The 20746-nt window shown below is 30.0% G+C and overlaps 23 non-coding genes and 1 pseudogene across 23 annotated transcripts; all 24 read right to left on the reverse strand.

Annotated features, from left to right (window-relative positions):
• Positions 1-467: 467 nt before the first annotated feature.
• On the reverse strand, positions 468-680 carry LOC135053472 (small nucleolar RNA U3). Its single transcript, XR_010242819.1, has one exon. It is a non-coding gene; the product is annotated as a small nucleolar RNA U3 (small nucleolar RNA).
• A 653-nt stretch (positions 681-1333) lies between these two features.
• Positions 1334-1546, reverse strand: LOC135053781 (small nucleolar RNA U3). Its single transcript, XR_010243088.1, has one exon. It is a non-coding gene; the product is annotated as a small nucleolar RNA U3 (small nucleolar RNA).
• A 655-nt stretch (positions 1547-2201) lies between these two features.
• On the reverse strand, positions 2202-2414 carry LOC135053995 (small nucleolar RNA U3). The gene has a single exon (XR_010243276.1). It is a non-coding gene; the product is annotated as a small nucleolar RNA U3 (small nucleolar RNA).
• A 653-nt stretch (positions 2415-3067) lies between these two features.
• Positions 3068-3280, reverse strand: LOC135053557 (small nucleolar RNA U3). The gene has a single exon (XR_010242893.1). It is a non-coding gene; the product is annotated as a small nucleolar RNA U3 (small nucleolar RNA).
• Positions 3281-3936: 656 nt separating this feature from the next.
• Positions 3937-4111, reverse strand: LOC135054069 (small nucleolar RNA U3; annotated as a pseudogene).
• A 653-nt stretch (positions 4112-4764) lies between these two features.
• LOC135053607 (small nucleolar RNA U3) lies at positions 4765-4977 on the reverse strand. Its single transcript, XR_010242937.1, has one exon. It is a non-coding gene; the product is annotated as a small nucleolar RNA U3 (small nucleolar RNA).
• Positions 4978-5630: 653 nt separating this feature from the next.
• On the reverse strand, positions 5631-5843 carry LOC135053923 (small nucleolar RNA U3). Its single transcript, XR_010243213.1, has one exon. It is a non-coding gene; the product is annotated as a small nucleolar RNA U3 (small nucleolar RNA).
• Positions 5844-6490: 647 nt separating this feature from the next.
• Positions 6491-6703, reverse strand: LOC135053863 (small nucleolar RNA U3). The gene has a single exon (XR_010243160.1). It is a non-coding gene; the product is annotated as a small nucleolar RNA U3 (small nucleolar RNA).
• A 654-nt stretch (positions 6704-7357) lies between these two features.
• Positions 7358-7570, reverse strand: LOC135053799 (small nucleolar RNA U3). Its single transcript, XR_010243104.1, has one exon. It is a non-coding gene; the product is annotated as a small nucleolar RNA U3 (small nucleolar RNA).
• Positions 7571-8217: 647 nt separating this feature from the next.
• Positions 8218-8430, reverse strand: LOC135053864 (small nucleolar RNA U3). The gene has a single exon (XR_010243161.1). It is a non-coding gene; the product is annotated as a small nucleolar RNA U3 (small nucleolar RNA).
• Positions 8431-9084: 654 nt separating this feature from the next.
• Positions 9085-9297, reverse strand: LOC135053800 (small nucleolar RNA U3). The gene has a single exon (XR_010243105.1). It is a non-coding gene; the product is annotated as a small nucleolar RNA U3 (small nucleolar RNA).
• Positions 9298-9950: 653 nt separating this feature from the next.
• Positions 9951-10163, reverse strand: LOC135053493 (small nucleolar RNA U3). Its single transcript, XR_010242837.1, has one exon. It is a non-coding gene; the product is annotated as a small nucleolar RNA U3 (small nucleolar RNA).
• Positions 10164-10816: 653 nt separating this feature from the next.
• On the reverse strand, positions 10817-11029 carry LOC135053891 (small nucleolar RNA U3). Its single transcript, XR_010243185.1, has one exon. It is a non-coding gene; the product is annotated as a small nucleolar RNA U3 (small nucleolar RNA).
• A 653-nt stretch (positions 11030-11682) lies between these two features.
• On the reverse strand, positions 11683-11895 carry LOC135053705 (small nucleolar RNA U3). Its single transcript, XR_010243023.1, has one exon. It is a non-coding gene; the product is annotated as a small nucleolar RNA U3 (small nucleolar RNA).
• Positions 11896-12548: 653 nt separating this feature from the next.
• LOC135053456 (small nucleolar RNA U3) lies at positions 12549-12761 on the reverse strand. Its single transcript, XR_010242804.1, has one exon. It is a non-coding gene; the product is annotated as a small nucleolar RNA U3 (small nucleolar RNA).
• Positions 12762-13416: 655 nt separating this feature from the next.
• Positions 13417-13631, reverse strand: LOC135053804 (small nucleolar RNA U3). The gene has a single exon (XR_010243109.1). It is a non-coding gene; the product is annotated as a small nucleolar RNA U3 (small nucleolar RNA).
• Positions 13632-14287: 656 nt separating this feature from the next.
• LOC135053850 (small nucleolar RNA U3) lies at positions 14288-14500 on the reverse strand. The gene has a single exon (XR_010243148.1). It is a non-coding gene; the product is annotated as a small nucleolar RNA U3 (small nucleolar RNA).
• Positions 14501-15153: 653 nt separating this feature from the next.
• Positions 15154-15366, reverse strand: LOC135053369 (small nucleolar RNA U3). The gene has a single exon (XR_010242729.1). It is a non-coding gene; the product is annotated as a small nucleolar RNA U3 (small nucleolar RNA).
• Positions 15367-16021: 655 nt separating this feature from the next.
• LOC135054007 (small nucleolar RNA U3) lies at positions 16022-16234 on the reverse strand. The gene has a single exon (XR_010243287.1). It is a non-coding gene; the product is annotated as a small nucleolar RNA U3 (small nucleolar RNA).
• Positions 16235-16887: 653 nt separating this feature from the next.
• LOC135054005 (small nucleolar RNA U3) lies at positions 16888-17099 on the reverse strand. Its single transcript, XR_010243285.1, has one exon. It is a non-coding gene; the product is annotated as a small nucleolar RNA U3 (small nucleolar RNA).
• A 718-nt stretch (positions 17100-17817) lies between these two features.
• Positions 17818-18030, reverse strand: LOC135054006 (small nucleolar RNA U3). The gene has a single exon (XR_010243286.1). It is a non-coding gene; the product is annotated as a small nucleolar RNA U3 (small nucleolar RNA).
• Positions 18031-18683: 653 nt separating this feature from the next.
• Positions 18684-18896, reverse strand: LOC135053987 (small nucleolar RNA U3). The gene has a single exon (XR_010243270.1). It is a non-coding gene; the product is annotated as a small nucleolar RNA U3 (small nucleolar RNA).
• Positions 18897-19549: 653 nt separating this feature from the next.
• On the reverse strand, positions 19550-19762 carry LOC135053831 (small nucleolar RNA U3). Its single transcript, XR_010243132.1, has one exon. It is a non-coding gene; the product is annotated as a small nucleolar RNA U3 (small nucleolar RNA).
• A 648-nt stretch (positions 19763-20410) lies between these two features.
• Positions 20411-20623, reverse strand: LOC135054002 (small nucleolar RNA U3). Its single transcript, XR_010243283.1, has one exon. It is a non-coding gene; the product is annotated as a small nucleolar RNA U3 (small nucleolar RNA).
• Between the last annotated feature and the right edge of the window lie 123 nt (positions 20624-20746).

A 20746-nucleotide genomic window follows, 5' to 3' on the forward strand; every position in this document is an offset into this window, starting at 1 on the left:
AGTAGACACATTTTAAGATTGTATTAGGTAACATATTATAATTTTTGCATATATAAATTTGTTTAAACCAAAATATTAAACAGAACACTTAACAATGAAACCAATGCACTAATAGCATTGGTACTTCAAAATTTCTTATATTGCATATAGGAAATAAACTAGTGGCTTGCATTAATTGCTGATTTGCTAAAGAATTAAACAATTATTAAACAAATACACTGCAAACAAAAGGTTCTTTTAAGGAAAGCACACTTTACATTTTTCAAGTCATCATTGACATGAACCACTTAAAGAAGGTTAAAATTAAAATGTAAAATAATACTCTTAGACATTGCTTTTATTCCTATATCATAAAAAACATTCTGATTCAGGAATGTTGAAACATCAATGCGTATTCTTTCAAGGATATTAAACATTATACAAACTTAGTTTTAAATAACCATAGTTGATTTTAAAGTGTGTAATCAGCCACTCTGAATGAGCTCTCTTCTACCACTTCTTTATTAAGAAGTAGGACAGTCATCAAAAGCTAACAACATCTGCATGAAACAGAGTTGCTAACTGCCTTTATGCTGAGAAGAGAGCTCTTAATCTCATCATGGTGGTTGATGAGTTTGGACACGTTCAAGCACATTTCTCCCATCATTGCCTATAGAAATGATCCCTGAAAGTATAATCTTAGCTACATTTTGTTGATGGTTTAGATAGGCCATATGAATTCCTCTTTTAACTCATGGTGACATTTTTGGACCCATTCATAAAACTTGATATAGAAATTGTCAACCACTTTTCAGTTGCATAACATTCTCCACAAATTTTCAGACTACAATTCATTCACTATCATATACTGAATGATTTTCTGTGAGAGTAGACACATTTTAAGATTGTATTAGGTAACATATTATAATTTTTGCATATATAAATTTGTTTAAACCAAAATATTAAACAGAACACTTAACAATGAAACCAATGCACTAATAGCATTGGTACTTCAAAATTTATTATATTGCATATAGGAAATTAAATAGTGGCTTGCATTAATTGCTGATTTGCTAAAGAATTAAACAATTATTAAACAAATACACTGCAAACAAAAGGTTCTTTTAAGGAAAGCACACTTTACATTTTTCAAGTCCTCATTGACATGAACCACTTAAAGAAGGTTAAAATTAAAACGTAAAATAATACTCTTAGACATTGGTTTAATTGCTATATCATAAAAAACATTCTGATTCAGGAATGTTGAAACATCAAAGCGTATTCTTTCAAGGATATTAAACATTATACAAACTTAGTTTTAAATAACCATAGTTGGTTTTAAAGTGTGTAATCAGCCACTTAAAATGAGCCCTCTTCTACCACTTCTTTATTAAGAAGTAGGACAGTCATCAAAAGCTAACAACATCTGCATGAATCAGAGTTGCTAACTGCCTTCATGCTGAGAAGAGAGCTCTGTAACTCATCATGGTGGTTGGCGAGTTTGGACACTTTCAAGCACATTTCTCCCATCATTGCCTATAGAAATGATCCCTGAAAGTATAATCTTAATTACATTTTGTTGATGGTTTAGATAGGCCATATGAATTCCTCTTTTAACTCATGGTGACATTTTTGGACCCATTCATAAAACTTGATATAGAAATTGTCAACCAGTTTTCAGTTGCATAACATTCTCAACAAATTTTCAGACTACAATTCATTCACTATCATATACTGAATGATTTTCTGTGAGAGTAGACACATTTTAAGATTGTATTAGGTAACATATTATAATTTTTGCATATATAAATTTGTTTAAACCAAAATATTAAACAGAACACTTAACAATGAAACCAATGCACTAATAGCATTGGTACTTCAAAATTTCTTATATTGCATATATATGAAATAAACTAGTGGCTTGCATTATTTGCTGATTTGCTAAAGAATTAAACAATTATTAAACAAATACACTGCAAACAAAAGGTTCTTTTAAGGATAGCACACTTTACATTTTTCAAGTCCTCATTGACATGAACCACTTAAAGAAGGTTAAAATTAAAATGTAAAATAATACTCTTAGACATTGCTTTTATTCCTATATCATAAAAAACATTCTGATTTAGGAATATTGAAACATCAATGCGTATTTTTTCAAGGATATTAAACATTATACAAACTTAGTTTTAAATAACCATAGCTGATTTTAAAGTGTGTAATCAGCCACTCTGAATGAGCCCTCTTCTACCACTTCTTTATTAAGAAGTAGGAGAGTCATCAAAAGCTAGCAACATCTGCATGAAACAGAGTTGCTAATTGCCTTCATGCTGAGAAGAGAGCTCTTAAACTCATCATGGTGGTTGGCGAGTTTGGACACTTTCAAGCACATTTCTCCCATCATTGCCTATAGAAATGATCCCTGAAAATATAGTCTTAATTACATTTTCTTGATGGTTTAGATAGGCCATATGAATTCCTCTTTTAACTCATGGTGACATTTTTGGACCCATTCATAAAACTTGATATAGAAATTGTCAACCAATTTTCAGTTGCATAACATTCTCCACAAATTTTCAGACTACAATTCATTCACTATCATATACTGAATGATTTTCTGTGAGAGTAGACACATTTTAAGATTGTATTAGGTAACATATTATAATTTTTGCATATATAAAATTGTTTAAGCCAAAATATTAAACAGAACACTTAACAATGAAACCAATGCACTAATAGCATTGGTACTTCAACATTTCTTATATTGCATATAGGAAATAAACTAGTGGCTTGCATTAGTTGCTGATTTGCAAAATAATTAAACAATTATTAAATAAATACACTGCAAACAAAAGGTTCTTTTAAGGAAAGCACAGTTTAAATTTTTCAAGTCCTCATTGATATGTACAACTTAAAGAAGGTTAAAATTAAAATGTAAAATAATACTCTTAGACATTGCTTTTATTGCTATATAATAAAAAACATTCTGATTCAGGAATGTTAAAACATCAATGCTTGTTCTTTCCAGCATATTAAACATTATACAAACTTACTTTTAAATAACCATAGTTGATTTTAAAGTGTGTAATCAGCCACTCTGAATGAGCCCTCTTCTACCACTTCTTTATTAAGAAGTAGGACAGTCATCAAAAGCTTGCAACATCTGCATGAAACAGAGTTGCTAATTGCCTTCATGCTGAGAAGAGAGCTCTTAAACTCATCATGGTGGTTGGCGAGTATGGACACTTTCAAGCACATTTCTCCCATCATTGCCTATAGAAATGATCCCTGAAAGTATAGTCTTAATTACATTTTGTTAATGGTTTAGATAGGCCATATGAATTCCTCTTTTAACTCATGGTGACATTTTTGGACCCATTCATAAAACTTGATATAGAAATTGTCAACCAATTTTCAGTTGCATAACATTCTCCACAAATTTTCAGACTACAATTCATTCACTATCATATACTGAATGATTTTCTGTGAGAGTAGACACATTTTAAGATTGTATTAGGTAACGTTATACTTTTTGCATATATAAACTTGTTTAAGCCAAAATATTAAACAGAACACTTAACAATGAAACCAATGCACTAATAGCATTGGTACTTCAAAATTTCTTATATTTCATATAGGAAATAAACTAGTGGCTTGCATTAATTGCTGATTTGCTAAAGAATTAAACAATTATTAAACAAATACACTGCAAACAAAAGGTTCTTTTAAGGAAAGCACACTTTACATTTTTCAAGTCCTCATTGACATGAATCACTTAAAGAAGGTTACAATTAAAATGTAAAATAATACTCTTAGACATTGCTTTTATTCCTATATCATAAAAAACATTCTGATTTAGGAATATTGAAACATCAATGCGTATTCTTTCAAGGATATTAAACATTATTCAAACTTAGTTTTAAATAACCATAGTTGATTTTAAAGTGTGTAATCAGCCACTCTGAATAAGCCCTCTTCTTCCACTTCTTTATTAAGAAGTAGGACAGTCATCAAAAGCTAGCAACAACTGCAGGAAAAACAGAGTTGCTAATTGCCTTCATGCTGAGAAGAGAGATCTTTCAAGCACATTTCTCCCATCATTGCCTATAGAAATGATCCCTGGAAGTATAATCTTAATTACATTTTGTTGATGGTTTAGATAGGCCATATGAATTCCTCTTTTAACTCATGGTGACATTTTTGGACCCATTCATAAAACTTGATATAGAAATTGTCAACCAATTTTCAGTTGCATAACATTCTCCACACATTTTCAGACTACAATTCATTCACTATCATATACTGAATGATTTTCTGTGAGCGTAGACACATTTTAAGATTGTATTAGGTAACATATTATAATTTTTGCATATATAAATTTGTTTAAACCAAAATATTAAACAGAACACTTAACAATGAAACCAATGCACTAATAGCATTGGTACTTCAAAATTTCTTATATTGCATATAGGAAATAAACTAGTGGCTTGCATTAGTTGCTGATTTGCAAAAGAATTAAACAATTATTAAACAAATACACTGCAAACAAAAGGTTCTTTTAAGGAAAGCACACTTTACATTTTTCAAGTCCTCATTGACATGAATCACTTAAAGAAGGTTAAAATGAAAATGTAAAATAATACTCTTAGACATTGCTTTTATTCCTATATCATAAAAAACATTCTGATTTAGGAATGTTGAAACATCTATGCATATTCTTTCAAGGATATTAAGCATTATACAAACTTAGTTTTAAATAACCATAGTTGATTTTAAAGTGTGTAATCAGCCACTCTGAATAAGCCCTCTTCTTCCACTTCTTTATTAAGAAGTTTGACAGTCATCAAAAGCTAACAACATCTGCATGAAACAGAGTTGCTAACTGCCTTCATGCTGAGAAGAGAGCTCTTAAACTCATCATGGTGGTTAGCGAGTTTGGACACTTTCAAGCACATTTCTCCCATCATTGCCTATAGAAATGATCCCTGGAAGTATAATCTTAATTACATTTTGTTGATGGTTTAGATTAGCCATATGAATTCCTCTTTTAACTCATGGTGACATTTTTGGACCCATTCATAAAACTTGATATAGAAATTGTCAACCAATTTTCAGTTGCATAACATTCTCCACAAATTTTCAGACTACAATTCATTCACTATCATATACTGAATGATTTTCTGTGAGAGTAGACACATTTTAAGATTGTATTAGGTAACATATTATAATTTTTGCATATATAAAATTGTTTAAGCCAAAATATTAAACAGAACACTTAACAATGAAACCAATGCACTAATAGCATTGGTACTTCAAAATTTCTTATATTGCATATAGGAAATAAACTAGTGGCTTGCATTATTTGCTGATTTGCTAAAGAATTAAACAATTATTAAACAAATACACTGCAAACAAAATGTTCTTTTAAGGAAAGCACACTTTACATTTTTCAAGTCCTCATTGACATGAACCACTTAAAGAAGGTTAAAATTAAAAAGTAAAATAATACTCTTAGACATTGCTTTAATTGCTATATAATAAAAAACATTCTGATTCAGGAATGTTAAAACATCAATGCTTGTTCTTTCCAGCATATTAAACATTATACAAACTTAGTTTTAAATAACCATAGTTGATTTTAAAGTGTGTATTCAGCCACTCTGAATGAGCCCTCTTTTACCACTTCTTTATTAAGAAGTAGGACAGTCATCAAAAGCTAACAACATCTGCATGAAACAGAGTTACTAACTGCCTTCATGCTGAGAAGATAGCTCTTAAACTCATCATGGTGGTTAGCGAGTTTGGACACTTTCAAGCTCATTTCTCCCATTATTGCCTATAGAAATGATCCCTTGAAGTATAATCTTAATTGCATGTAGTTGATGGTTTAGATTAGCCATATGAATTCCTCTTTTAACTCATGGTGACATTTTTGGACCCATTCATAAAACTTGATATAGAAATTGTCAACCAATTTTCAGTTGCATAACATTATCCACAAATTTTCAGACTACAATTCATTCACTATCATATACTGAATGATTTTCTGTGAGAGTAGACACATTTTAAGATTGTATTAGGTAACATATTATAATTTTTGCATATATAAAATTGTTTAAGCCAAAATATTAAACAGAACACTTAACAATGAAACCAATGCACTAATAGCATTGGTACTTCAAAATTTCTTATATTGCATATAGAAAATAAACTAGTGTTTTGCATTAGTTGCTGATTTGCAAAATAATTAAACAATTATTAAATAAATACACTGCAAACAAAAGGTTCTTTTAAGGAAAGCACAGTTTAAATTTTTCAAGTCCTCATTGATATGTACAACTTAAAGAAGGTTAAAATGTAAAATAATACTCTTAGACATTGCTTTTATTGCTATATAATAAAAAACATTCTGATTAAGGAATGTTAAAACATCAATGCTTGTTCTTTCCAGCATATTAAACATTATACAAACTTAGTTTTAAATAATCATAGTTGATTTTAAAGTGTGTAATCAGCCACTCTTAATGAGCCCTCTTCTACCACTTCTTTATTAAGAAGTAGGACAGTCATCAAAAGCTAACAACATCTGCATGAAACAGAGTTCCTAACTGCCTTCATGCTGAGAAGATAGCTCTTAAACTCATCATGGTGGTTGGCGAGTTTGGACACTTTCAAGCACATTTCTCCCATCATTGCCTATAGAAATGATCCCTGAAAGTATAATCTTAATTACATTTTGTTGATGGTTTAGATAGGCCATATGAATTCCTCTTTTATCTCATGGTGACATTTTTGGACCCATTCATAAAACTTGATATAGAAATTGTCAACCAGTTTTCAGTTGCATAACATTCTCAACAAATTTTCAGACTACAATTCATTCACTATCATATACTGAATGATTTTCTGTGAGAGTAGACACATTTTAAGATTGTATTAGGTAACATATTATAATTTTTGCATATATAAATTTGTTTAAACCAAAATATTAAACAGAACACTTAACAATGAAACCAATGCACTAATAGCATTGGTACTTCAAAATTTCTTATATTGCATATATATGAAATAACTAGTGGCTTGCATTATTTGCTGATTTGCTAAAGAATTAAACAATTATTAAACAAATACACTGCAAACAAAAGGTTCTTTTAAGGATAGCACACTTTACATTTTTCAAGTCCTCATTGACATGAACCACTTAAAGAAGGTTAAAATTAAAATGTAAAATAATACTCTTAGACATTGCTTTTATTCCTATATCATAAAAAACATTCTGATTTAGGAATATTGAAACATCAATGCGTATTTTTTCAAGGATATTAAACATTATACAAACTTAGTTTTAAATAACCATAGCTGATTTTAAAGTGTGTAATCAGCCACTCTGAATGAGCCCTCTTCTACCACTTCTTTATTAAGAAGTAGGACAGTCATCAAAAGCTAGCAACATCTGCATGAAACAGAGTTGCTAATTGCCTTCATGCTGAGAAGAGAGCTCTTAAACTCATCATGGTGGTTGGCGAGTTTGGACACTTTCAAGCACATTTCTCCCATCATTGCCTATAGAAATGATCCCTGAAAATATAGTCTTAATTACATTTTCTTGATGGTTTAGATAGGCCATATGAATTCCTCTTTTAACTCATGGTGACATTTTTGGACCCATTCATAAAACTTGATATAGAAATTGTCAACCAATTTTCAGTTGCATAACATTATCCACAAATTTTCAGACTACAATTCATTCACTATCATATACTGAATGATTTTCTGTGAGAGTAGACACATTTTAAGATTGTATTAGGTAACATATTATAATTTTTGCATATATAAAATTGTTTAAGCCAAAATATTAAACAGAACACTTAACAATGAAACCAATGCACTAATAGCATTGGTACTTCAAAATTTCTTATATTGCATATAGAAAATAAACTAGTGTTTTGCATTAGTTGCTGATTTGCAAAATAATTAAACAATTATTAAATAAATACACTGCAAACAAAAGGTTCTTTTAAGGAAAGCACAGTTTAAATTTTTCAAGTCCTCATTGATATGTACAACTTAAAGAAGGTTAAAATGTAAAATAATACTCTTAGACATTGCTTTTATTGCTATATAATAAAAAACATTCTGATTAAGGAATGTTAAAACATCAATGCTTGTTCTTTCCAGCATATTAAACATTATACAAACTTAGTTTTAAATAATCATAGTTGATTTTAAAGTGTGTAATCAGCCACTCTTAATGAGCCCTCTTCTACCACTTCTTTATTAAGAAGTAGGACAGTCATCAAAAGCTAACAACATCTGCATGAAACAGAGTTCCTAACTGCCTTCATGCTGAGAAGATAGCTCTTAAACTCATCATGGTGGTTGGCGAGTTTGGACACTTTCAAGCACATTTCTCCCATCATTGCCTATAGAAATGATCCCTGAAAGTATAATCTTAATTACATTTTGTTGATGGTTTAGATAGGCCATATGAATTCCTCTTTTAACTCATGGTGACATTTTTGGACCCATTCATAAAACTTGATATAGAAATTGTCAACCAATTTTCAGTTGCATAACATTCTCAACAAATTTTCAGACTACAATTCATTCACTATCATATACTGAATGATTTTCTGTGAGAGTAGACACATTTTAAGATTGTATTAGGTAACATATTATAATTTTTGCATATATAAATTTGTTTAAACCAAAATATTAAACAGAACACTTAACAATGAAACCAATGCACTAATAGCATTGGTACTTCAAAATTTCTTATATTGCATATATATGAAATAACTAGTGGCTTGCATTATTTGCTGATTTGCTAAAGAATTAAACAATTATTAAACAAATACACTGCAAACAAAAGGTTCTTTTAAGGATAGCACACTTTACATTTTTCAAGTCCTCATTGACATGAACCACTTAAAGAAGGTTAAAATTAAAATGTAAAATAATACTCTTAGACATTGCTTTTATTCCTATATCATAAAAAACATTCTGATTTAGGAATATTGAAACATCAATGCGTATTTTTTCAAGGATATTAAACATTATACAAACTTAGTTTTAAATAACCATAGCTGATTTTAAAGTGTGTAATCAGCCACTCTGAATGAGCCCTCTTCTACCACTTCTTTATTAAGAAGTAGGACAGTCATCAAAAGCTAGCAACATCTGCATGAAACAGAGTTGCTAATTGCCTTCATGCTGAGAAGAGAGCTCTTAAACTCATCATGGTGGTTGGCGAGTTTGGACACTTTCAAGCACATTTCTCCCATCATTGCCTATAGAAATGATCCCTGAAAATATAGTCTTAATTACATTTTCTTGATGGTTTAGATAGGCCATATGAATTCCTCTTTTAACTCATGGTGACATTTTTGGACCCATTCATAAAACTTGATATAGAAATTGTCAACCAATTTTCAGTTGCATAACATTCTCCACAAATTTTCAGACTACAATTCATTCACTATCATATACTGAATGATTTTCTGTGAGAGTAGACACATTTTAAGATTGTATTAGGTAACATATTATAATTTTTGCATATATAAATTTGTTTAAACCAAAATATTAAACAGAACACTTAACAATGAAACCAATGCACTAATAGCATTGGTACTTCAAAATTTCTTATATTGCATATAGGAAATAAACTAGTGGCTTGCATTAGTTGCTGATTTGCAAAATAATTAAACAATTATTAAATAAATACACTGCAAACAAAAGGTTCTTTTAAGGAAAGCACAGTTTAAATTTTTCAAGTCCTCATTGATATGTACAACTTAAAGAAGGTTAAAATTAAAATGTAAAATAATACTCTTAGACATTGCTTTTATTGCTATATAATAAAAAACATTCTGATTCAGGAATGTTAAAACATCAATGCTTGTTCTTTCCAGCATATTAAACATTATACAAACTTAGTTTTAAATAATAATAGTTGATTTTAAAGTGTGTAATCAGCCACTCTGAATGAGCCCTCTTCTACCACTTCTTTATTAAGAAGTAGGACAGTCATCAAAAGCTAGCAACATCTGCATGAAACAGAGTTGCTAATTGCCTTCATGCTGAGAAGAGAGCTCTTAAACTCATCATGGTGGTTGGCGAGTTTGGACACTTTCAAGCACATTTCTCCCATCATTGCCTATAGAAATGATCCCTGAAAGTATAATCGTAATTACATTTTGTTGATGGTTTAGATAGGCCATATGAATTCCTCTTTTAACTCATGGTGACATTTTTGGACCCATTCATAAAACTTGATATAGAAATTGTCAACCAATTTTCAGTTGCATAACATTCTCCACAAATTTTCAGACTACAATTCATTCACTATCATATACTGAATGATTTTCTGTGAGAGTAGACACATTTTAAGATTGTATTAGGTAACATATTATAATTTTTGCATATATAAAATTGTTTAAGCCAAAATATTAAACAGAACACTTAACAATGAAACCAATGCACTAATAGCATTGGTACTTCAAAATTTCTTATATTGCATATAGGAAATAAACTAGTGTTTTGCATTAGTTGCTGATTTGCAAAATAATTAAACAATTATTAAATAAATACACTGCAAACAAAAGGTACTTTTAAGGAAAGCACACTTTACATTTTTCAAGTTCTCATTGACATGAACCACTTAAAGAAGGTTACAATTAAAATGTAAAATAATACTCTTAGACATTGCTTTTATTCCTATATCATAAAAAACATTCTGATTCAGGAATGTTGAAACATCAATGCGTATTCTTTCAAGGATATTAAACATTATACAAACTTAGTTTTAAATAACCATAGTTAATTTTAAAGTGTGTAATCAGCCACTCTGAATGAGCCCTCTTCTATCACTTCTTTATTAAAAAGTAGGACAGTCATCAAAAGCTAACAACATCTGCATGAAACAGAGTTGCTAACTGCCTTCATGCTGAGAAGAGAGCTCTTTATCTCATCATGGTGGTTGGCGAGTTTGGACACTTTCAAGCACATTTCTTCCATCATTGCCTATAAAAATTATCTCTGAAAGTATAGTCTTAATTACATTTTGTTGATGGTTTAGATAGGCCATATGAATTCCTCTTTTAACTCATGGTGACATTTTTGGACCCATTCATAAAACTTGATATAGAAATTGTCAACCAATTTTCAGTTGCATAACATTCTCCACAAATTTTCAGACTACAATTCATTCACTATCATATACTGAATGATTTTCTGTGAGAGTAGACACATTTTAAGATTGTATTAGGTAACATATTATAATTTTTGCATATATAAAATTGTTTAAGCCAAAATATTAAACAGAACACTTAACAATGAAACCAATGCACTAATAGCATTGGTACTTCAAAATTTCTTATATTGCATATAGGAAATAAACTAGTGGCTTGCATTATTTGCTGATTTGCTAAAGAATTAAACAATTATTAAACAAATACACTGCAAACAAAAGGTTCTTTTAAGGAAAGCACACTTTACATTTTTCAAGTCCTCATTGACATGAACCACTTAAAGAAGGTTAAAATTAAAATGTAAAATAATACTCTTAGACATTGCTTTTATTCCTATATCATAAAAAACATTCTGATACTAGAAAGTTGAAACATCACTGCATATTCTTTCAAGGATATTAAACATTATACAAACTTAGTTTTAAATAACCATAGCTGATTTTAAAGTGTGTAATCAGCCACTCTGAATGAGCCCTCTTCTACCACTTCTTTATTAAGAAGTAGGACAGTCATCAAAAGCTAGCAACCTCTGCATGAAACAGAGTTGCTAATTGCCTTCATGCTGAGAAGAGAACTCTTAAACTCATCATGGTGGTTGGCGAGTTTGGACACTTTCAAGCACATTTCTCCCATCATTGCCTATAGAAATGATCCCTGAAAGTATAATCTTAATTACATTTTGTTGATGGTTTAGATAGGCCATATGAATTCCTCTTTTAACTTATGGTGACATTTTTGGACCCATTCATAAAACTTGATATAGAAATTGTCAACCAATTTTCAGTTGCATAACATTCTCCACAAATTTTCAGACTACAATTCATTCACTATCATATACTGAATGATTTTCTGTGAGAGTAGACACATTTTAAGATTGTATTAGGTAACATATTATAATTTTTGCATATATAAAATTGTTTAAGCCAAAATATTAAACAGAACACTTAACAATGAAACCAATGCACTAATAGCATTGGTACTTCAAAATTTCTTATATTGCATATAGGAAATAAACTAGTGGCTTGCATTATTTGCTGATTTGCTAAAGAATTAAACAATTATTAAACAAATACACTGCAAACAAAAGGTTCTTTTAAGGAAAGCACACTTTACATTTTTCAAGTCCTCATTGACATGAACCACTTAAAGAAGGTTAAAATTAAAATGTAAAATAATACTCTTAGACATTGCTTTTATTCCTATATCATAAAAAACATTCTGATTTAGGAATGTTGAAACATCTATGCGTATTCTTTCAAGGATATTAAGCATTATACAAACTTAGTTTTAAATAACCATAGTTGATTTTAAAGTGTGTAATCAGCCACTCTGAATAAGCCCTCTTCTTCCACTTCTTTATTAAGAAGTAGGACAGTCATCAAAAGCTAACAACATCTGCATGAAACAGAGTTGCTAACTGCCTTCATGCTGAGAAGAGAGCTCTTAAACTCATCATGGTGGTTGGCGAGTTTGGACACTTTCAAGCACATTTCTCCCATCATTGCCTATAGAAATGATCCCTGGAAGTATAATCTTAATTACATTTTGTTGATGGTTTAGATTAGCCATATGAATTCCTCTTTTAACTCATGGTGACATTTTTGGACCCATTCATAAAACTTGATATAGAAATTGTCAACCAATTTTCAGTTGCATAACATTCTCAACAAATTTTCAGACTACAATTCATTCACTATCATATACTGAATGATTTTCTGTGAGAGTAGACACATTTTAAGATTGTATTAGGTAACATATTATAATTTTTGCATATATAAAATTGTTTAAGCCAAAATATTAAACAGAACACTTAACAATGAAACCAATGCACTAATAGCATTGGTACTTCAAAATATCTTATATTGCATATATATGAAATAAACTAGTGGCTTGCATTATTTGCTGATTTGCTAAAGAATTAAACAATTATTAAACAAATACACTGCAAACAAAATGTTCTTTTAAGGAAAGCACACTTTACATTTTTCAAGTCCTCATTGACATGAACCACTTAAAGAAGGTTAAAATTAAAATGTAAAATAATACTCTTAGACATTGCTTTTATTCCTATATCATAAAAAACAATCTGATTCAGGAATGTTGAAACATCAATGCGTATTCTTTCAAGGATATTAAACATTATACAAACTTAGTTTTAAATAACCATAGTTGATTTTAAAGTGTGTAATCAGCCACTCTGAATGAGCCCTCTTCTACCACTTCTTTATTAAGAAGTAGGACAGTCATCAAAAGCTAGCAACATCTGCAGAAAAAACAGAGTTGCTAATTGCCTTCATGCTGAGAAGAGAGCTCTTTATCTCATCATGGTGGTTGGCGAGTTTGGACACTTTCAAGCACATTTCTCCAATCATTGCCTAAAGAAATGATCCCTGGAAATATAATCTTAATTACATTTTGTTGATGGTTTAGATTAGCCATATGAATTCCTCTTTTAACTCATGGTGACATTTTTGGACCCATTCATAAAATTTGATATAGAAATTGTCAACCAATTTTCAGTTGCATAACATTCTCAACAAATTTTCAGACTACAATTCATTCACTATCATATACTGAATGATTTTCTGTGAGAGTAGACACATTTTAAGATTGTATTAGGTAACATATTATAATTTTTGCATATATAAATTTGTTTAAACCAAAATATTAAACAGAACACTTAACAATGAAACCAATGCACTAATAGCATTGGTACTTCAAAATTTCTTATATTGCATATATATGAAATAAACTAGTGGCTTGCATTATTTGCTGATTTGCTAAAGAATTAAACAATTATTAAACAAATACACTGCAAACAAAAGGTTCTTTTAAGGATAGCACACTTTACATTTTTCAAGTCCTCATTGACATGAACCACTTACAGAAAGTTAAAATTAAAATGTAAAATAATACTCTTAGACATTGCTTTTATTCCTATATCATAAAAAAACATTCTGATTCAGGAATGTTGAAACATCAATGCGTATTCTTTTAAGGATATTAAACATTATACAAACTTAGTTTTAAATAACCATAGCTGATTTTAAAGTGTGTAATCAGCCACTCTGAATGAGCCCTCTTCTATCACTTCTTTATTAAGAAGTAGGACAGTCAACAAAAGCTAGCAACATCTGCATGAAACAGAGTTACTAATTGACTTCATGCTGAGAAGAGAGCTCTTAAACTCATCATGGTGGTTGGCGAGTTTGGACACTTTCAAGCACATTTCTCCCATCATTGCCTATAGAAATGATTCCTGAAAGTATAATCTTTATTACATTTTGTTGATGGTTTAGATAGGCCATATGAATTCCTCTTTTAACTTATGGTGACATTTTTGGACCCATTCATAAAACTTGATATAGAAATTGTCAACCAATTTTCAGTTGCATAACATTCTCCACAAATTTTCAGACTACAATTCATTCACTATCATATACTGAATGATTTTCTGTGAGAGTAGACACATTTTAAGATTGTATTAGGTAACATATTATAATTTTTGCATATATAAAATTGTTTAAGCCAAAATATTAAACAGAACACTTAACAATGAAACCAATGCACTAATAGCATTGGTACTTCAAAATTTCTTATATTGCATATAGGAAATAAACTAGTGGCTTGCATTAGTTGCTGATTTGCAAAAGAATTAAACAATTATTAAACAAATACACTGCAAACAAAAGGTTCTTTTAAGGAAAGCACACTTTACATTTTTCAAGTCCTCATTGACATGAATCACTTAAAGAAGGTTAAAATTAAAATGTAAAATAATACTCTTAGACATTGCTTTTATTCCTATATCATAAAAAACATTCTGATTTAAGAATGTTGAAACATCTATGCGTATTCTTTCAAGGATATTAAGCATTATACAAACTTAGTTTTAAATAACCATAGTTGATTTTAAAGTGTGTAATCAGCCACTCTGAATAAGCCCTCTTCTTCCACTTCTTTATTAAGAAGTAGGACAGTCATCAAAAGCTAACAACATCTGCAAGAAACAGAGTTGCTAACTGCCTTCATGCTGAGAAGAGAGCTCTTAAACTCATCATGGTGGTTGGCAAGTTTGGACACTTTCAAGCACATTTCTCCCATTATTGCCTATAGAAATGATCCCTGGAAGTATAATCTTAATTACATTTTGTTGATGGTTTAGATTAGCCATATGAATTCCTCTTTTAACTCATGGTGACATTTTTGGACCCATTCATAAAACTTGATATAGAAATTGTCAACCAATTTTCAGTTGCATAACATTCTCAACAAATTTTCAGACTACAATTCATTCACTATCATATACTGAATGATTTTCTGTGAGAGTAGACACATTTTAAGATTGTATTAGGTAACATATTATAATTTTTGCATATATAAATTTGTTTAAACCAAAATATTAAACAGAACACTTAACAATGAAACCAATGCACTAATAGCATTGGTACTTCAAAATTTCTTATATTGCATATATATGAAATAAACTAGTGGCTTGCATTATTTGCTGATTTGCTAAAGAATTAAACAATTATTAATCAAATACACTGCAAACAAAAGGTTCTTTTAAGGATAGCACACTTTACATTTTTCAAGTCCTCATTGACATGAACCACTTAAAGAAGGTTAAAATTAAAATGTAAAATAATACTCTTAGACATTGATTTTATTCCTATATCATAAAAAACATTCTGATTCAGGAATGTTGAAACATCAATGCGTATTCTTTCAAGGATATTAAACATTATACAAACTTAGTTTTAAATAACCATAGCTGATTTTAAAGTGTGTAATCAGCCACTCTGAATGAGCCCTCTTCTAGCACTTCTTTATTAAGAAGTAGGACAGTCAACAAAAGCTAGCAACATCTGCATGAAACAGAGTTGCTAATTGACTTCATGCTGAGAAGAGAGCTCTTAAACTCATCATGGTGGTTGGCGAGATTGGACACTTTCAAGCACATTTCTCCCATCATTGCCAATAGAAATGATCCCTGAAAGTATAATCTTAATTACATTTTGTTGATGGTTTAGATAGGCCATATGAATTCCTCTTTTAACTTATGGTGACATTTTTGGACCCATTCATAAAACTTGATATAGAAATTGTCAACCAATTTTCAGTTGCATAACATTCTCAACAAATTTTCAGACTACAATTCATTCACTATCATATACTGAATGATTTTCTGTGAGAGTAGACACATTTTAAGATTGTATTAGGTAACATATTATAATTTTTGCATATATAAAATTGTTTAAGCCAAAATATTAAACAGAACACTTAACAATGAAACCAATGCACTAATAGCATTGGCACTTCAAAATTTCTTATATTGCATATAGGAAATAAACTAGTGGCTTGCATTAGTTGCTGATTTGCAAAATAATTAAACAATTATTAAATAAATACACTGCAAACAAAAGGTTCTTTTAAGGAAAGCACAGTTTAAATTTTTCAAGTCCTCATTGATATGTACAACTTAAAGAAGGTTAAAATTAAAATGTAAAATAATACTCTTAGACATTGCTTTTATTGCTATATAATAAAAAACATTCTGATTCAGGAATGTTAAAACATCAATGCTTGTTCTTTCCAGCATATTAAACATTATACAAACTTAGTTTTAAATAATCATAGTTGATTTTAAAGTGTGTAATCAGCCACTCTTAATGAGCCTCTTCTACCACTTCTTTATTAAGAAGTAGGACAGTCATCAAAAGCTAACAACATCTGCATGAAACAAAGTTCCTAACTGCCTTCATGCTGAGAAGATAGCTCTTAAACTCATCATGGTGGTTGGCAAGTTTGGACACATTCAAGCACATTTCTCCCATCATTGCCTATAGAAATGATCCTTGAAAGTATAGTCTTAATTACATTTTGTTGATGGTTTAGATAGGCCATATGAATTCCTCTTTTAACTCATGGTGACATTTTTGGACCCATTCATAAAACTTGATATAGAAATTGTCAACCAATTTTCAGTTGCATAACATTCTCAACAAATTTTCAGACTACAATTCATTCACTATCATATACTGAATGATTTTCTGTGAGAGTAGACACATTTTAAGATTGTATTAGGTAACATATTATAATTTTTGCATATATAAAATTGTTTAAACCAAAATATTAAACAGAACACTTAACAATGAAACCAATGCACTAATAGCATTGGTACTTCAAAATTTCTTATATTGCATATAGGAAATAAACTAGTGGCTTGCATTATTTGCTGATTTGCTAAAGAATTAAACAATTATTAAACAAATACACTGCAAACAAAAGGTTCTTTTAAGGAAAGCACACTTTACATTTGTCAAGTCCTCATTGACATGAACCACTTAAAGAAGGTTCTTTTAAGGAAAGCACACTTTACATTTGTCAAGTCCTCATTGACATGAACCACTTAAAGAAGGTTAAAATTAAAATGTAAAATAATACTCTTAGACATTGCTTTTATTCCTATATCATAAAAAACATTCTGATTCAGGAATGTTGAAACATCAATGCGTATTCTTTCAAGGATATTAAACATTACACAAACTTAGTTTTAAATAACCATAGTTGATTTTAAAGTGTGTAATCAGCCACTCTGAATGAGCCCTCTTCTAGCACTTCTTTATTAAGAAGTAGGACAGTCAACAAAAGCTAGCAACATCTGCATGAAACAGAGTTGCTAATTGACTTCATGCTGAGAAGAGAGCTCTTAAACTCATCATGGTGGTTGGCGAGTTTGGACACTTTCAAGCACATTTCTCCCATCATTGCCAATAGAAATGATCCCTGAAAGTATAATCTTAATTACATTTTGTTGATGGTTTAGATAGGCCATATGAATTCCTCTTTTAACTTATGGTGACATTTTTGGACCCATTCATAAAACTTGATATAGAAATTGTCAACCAATTTTCAGTTGCATAACATTCTCAACAAATTTTCAGACTACAATTCATTCACTATCATATACTGAATGATTTTCTGTGAGAGTAGACACATTTTAAGATTGTATTAGGTAACATATTATAATTTTTGCATATATAAAATTGTTTAAGCCAAAATATTAAACAGAACACTTAACAATGAAACCAATGCACTAATAGCATTGGCACTTCAAAATTTCTTATATTGCATATAGGAAATAAACTAGTGGCTTGCATTAGTTGCTGATTTGCAAAATAATTAAACAATTATTAAATAAATACACTGCAAACAAAAGGTTCTTTTAAGGAAAGCACAGTTTAAATTTTTCAAGTCCTCATTGATATGTACAACTTAAAGAAGGTTAAAATTAAAATGTAAAATAATACTCTTAGACATTGCTTTTATTGCTATATAATAAAAAACATTCTGATTCAGGAATGTTAAAACATCAATGCTTGTTCTTTCCAGCATATTAAACATTATACAAACTTAGTTTTAAATAATCATAGTTGATTTTAAAGTGTGTAATCAGCCACTCTTAATGAGCCCTCTTCTACCACTTATTTATTAAGAAGTAGGACAGTCATCAAAAGCTAACAACATCTGCATGAAACAAAGTTCCTAACTGCCTTCATGCTGAGAAGATAGCTCTTAAACTCATCATGGTGGTTGGCAAGTTTGGACACATTCAAGCACATTTCTCCCATCATTGCCTATAGAAATGATCCTTGAAAGTATAGTCTTAATTACATTTTGTTGATGGTTTAGATAGGCCATATGAATTCCTCTTTTAACTCATGGTGACATTTTTGGACCCATTCATAAAACTTGATATAGAAATTGTCAACCAATTTTCAGTTGCATAACATTCTCAACAAATTTTCAGACTACAATTCATTCACTATCATATACTGAATGATTTTCTGTGAGAGTAGACACATTTTAAGATTGTATTAGGTAACATATTATAATTTTTGCATATATAAAATTGTTTAAACCAAAATATTAAACAGAACACTTAACAATGAAACCAATGCACTAATAGCATTGGTACTTCAAAATTTCTTATATTGCATATAGGAAATAAACTAGTGGCTTGCATTATTTGCTGATTTGCTAAAGAATTAAACAATTATTAAACAAATACACTGCAAACAAAAGGTTCTTTTAAGGAAAGCACACTTTACATTTGTCAAGTCCTCATTGACATGAACCACTTAAAGAAGGTTAAAATTAAAATGTAAAATAATACTCTTAGACATTGCTTTTATTCCTATATCATAAAAAACATTCTGATTCAGGAATGTTGAAACATCAATGCGTATTCTTTCAAGGATATTAAACATTACACAAACTTAGTTTTAAATAACCATAGTTGATTTTAAAGTGTGTAATCAGCCACTCTGAATGAGCCCTCTTCTAGCACTTCTTTATTAAGAAGTAGGACAGTCAACAAAAGCTAGCAACATCTGCATGAAACAGAGTTGCTAATTGACTTCATGCTGAGAAGAGAGCTCTTAAACTCATCATGGTGGTTGGCGAGTTTCAACACTTTCAAGCACATTTCTCCCATCATTGCCTATAGAAATGATCCCTGAAAGAATAATCTTAATTACATTTTATTGATGGTTTAGATAGGCCATATGAATTCCTCTTTTAACTCATGGTGACATTTTTGGACCCATTCATAAAACTTGATATAGAAATTGTCAACCAATTTTCAGTTGCATAACATTCTCAACAAATTTTCAGACTACAATTCATTCACTATCATATACTGAACGATTTTCTGTGAGAGTAGACACATTTTAAGATTGTATTAGGTAACATATAATTTTTGCATATATAAATTTGTTTAAACCAAAATATTAAACAGAACACAACAATGAAACCAATGCACTAATAGCATTGGTACTTCAAAATTTCTTATATTGCATATAGGAAATAAACTAGTGGCTTGCATTAGTTGCTGATTTGCAAAAGAATTAAACAATTATTAAACAAATACACTGCAAACAAAAGGTTCTTTTAAGGAAAGCACACTTTACATTTTTCAAGTCCTCATTGACATGAACCACTTAAAGAAGGTTAAAATTAAAATGTAAAATAATACTCTTAGACATTGCTTTTATTCCTATATCATAAAAAACATTCTGATTCAGGAATGTTGAAACATCAATGCGTATTCTTTCAAGGATATTAAACATTATACAAACTTAGTTTTAAATAACCATAGCTGATTTTAAAGTGTGTAATCAGCCACTCTGAATGAGCCCTCTTCTAGCACTTCTTTATTAAGAAGTAGGACAGTCAACAAAAGCTAGCAACATCTGCATGAAACAGAGTTGTTAATTGACTTCATGCTGAGAAGAGAGCTCTTAAACTCATCATGGTGGTTGGCGAGTTTGGACACTTTCAAGCACATTTCTCCCATCATTGCCAATAGAAATGATCCCTGAAAGTATAATCTTAATTACATTTTGTTGATGGTTTAGATAGGCCATATGAATTCCTCTTTTAACTTATGGTGACATTTTTGGACCCATTCATAAAACTTGATATAGAAATTGTCAACCAATTTTCAGTTGCATAAC

This window comes from Pseudophryne corroboree, chromosome 2 (genome assembly GCF_028390025.1).
Source record: "Pseudophryne corroboree isolate aPseCor3 chromosome 2, aPseCor3.hap2, whole genome shotgun sequence".
In the NCBI taxonomy this organism is placed as follows: Eukaryota; Metazoa; Chordata; class Amphibia; order Anura; family Myobatrachidae; genus Pseudophryne; species Pseudophryne corroboree.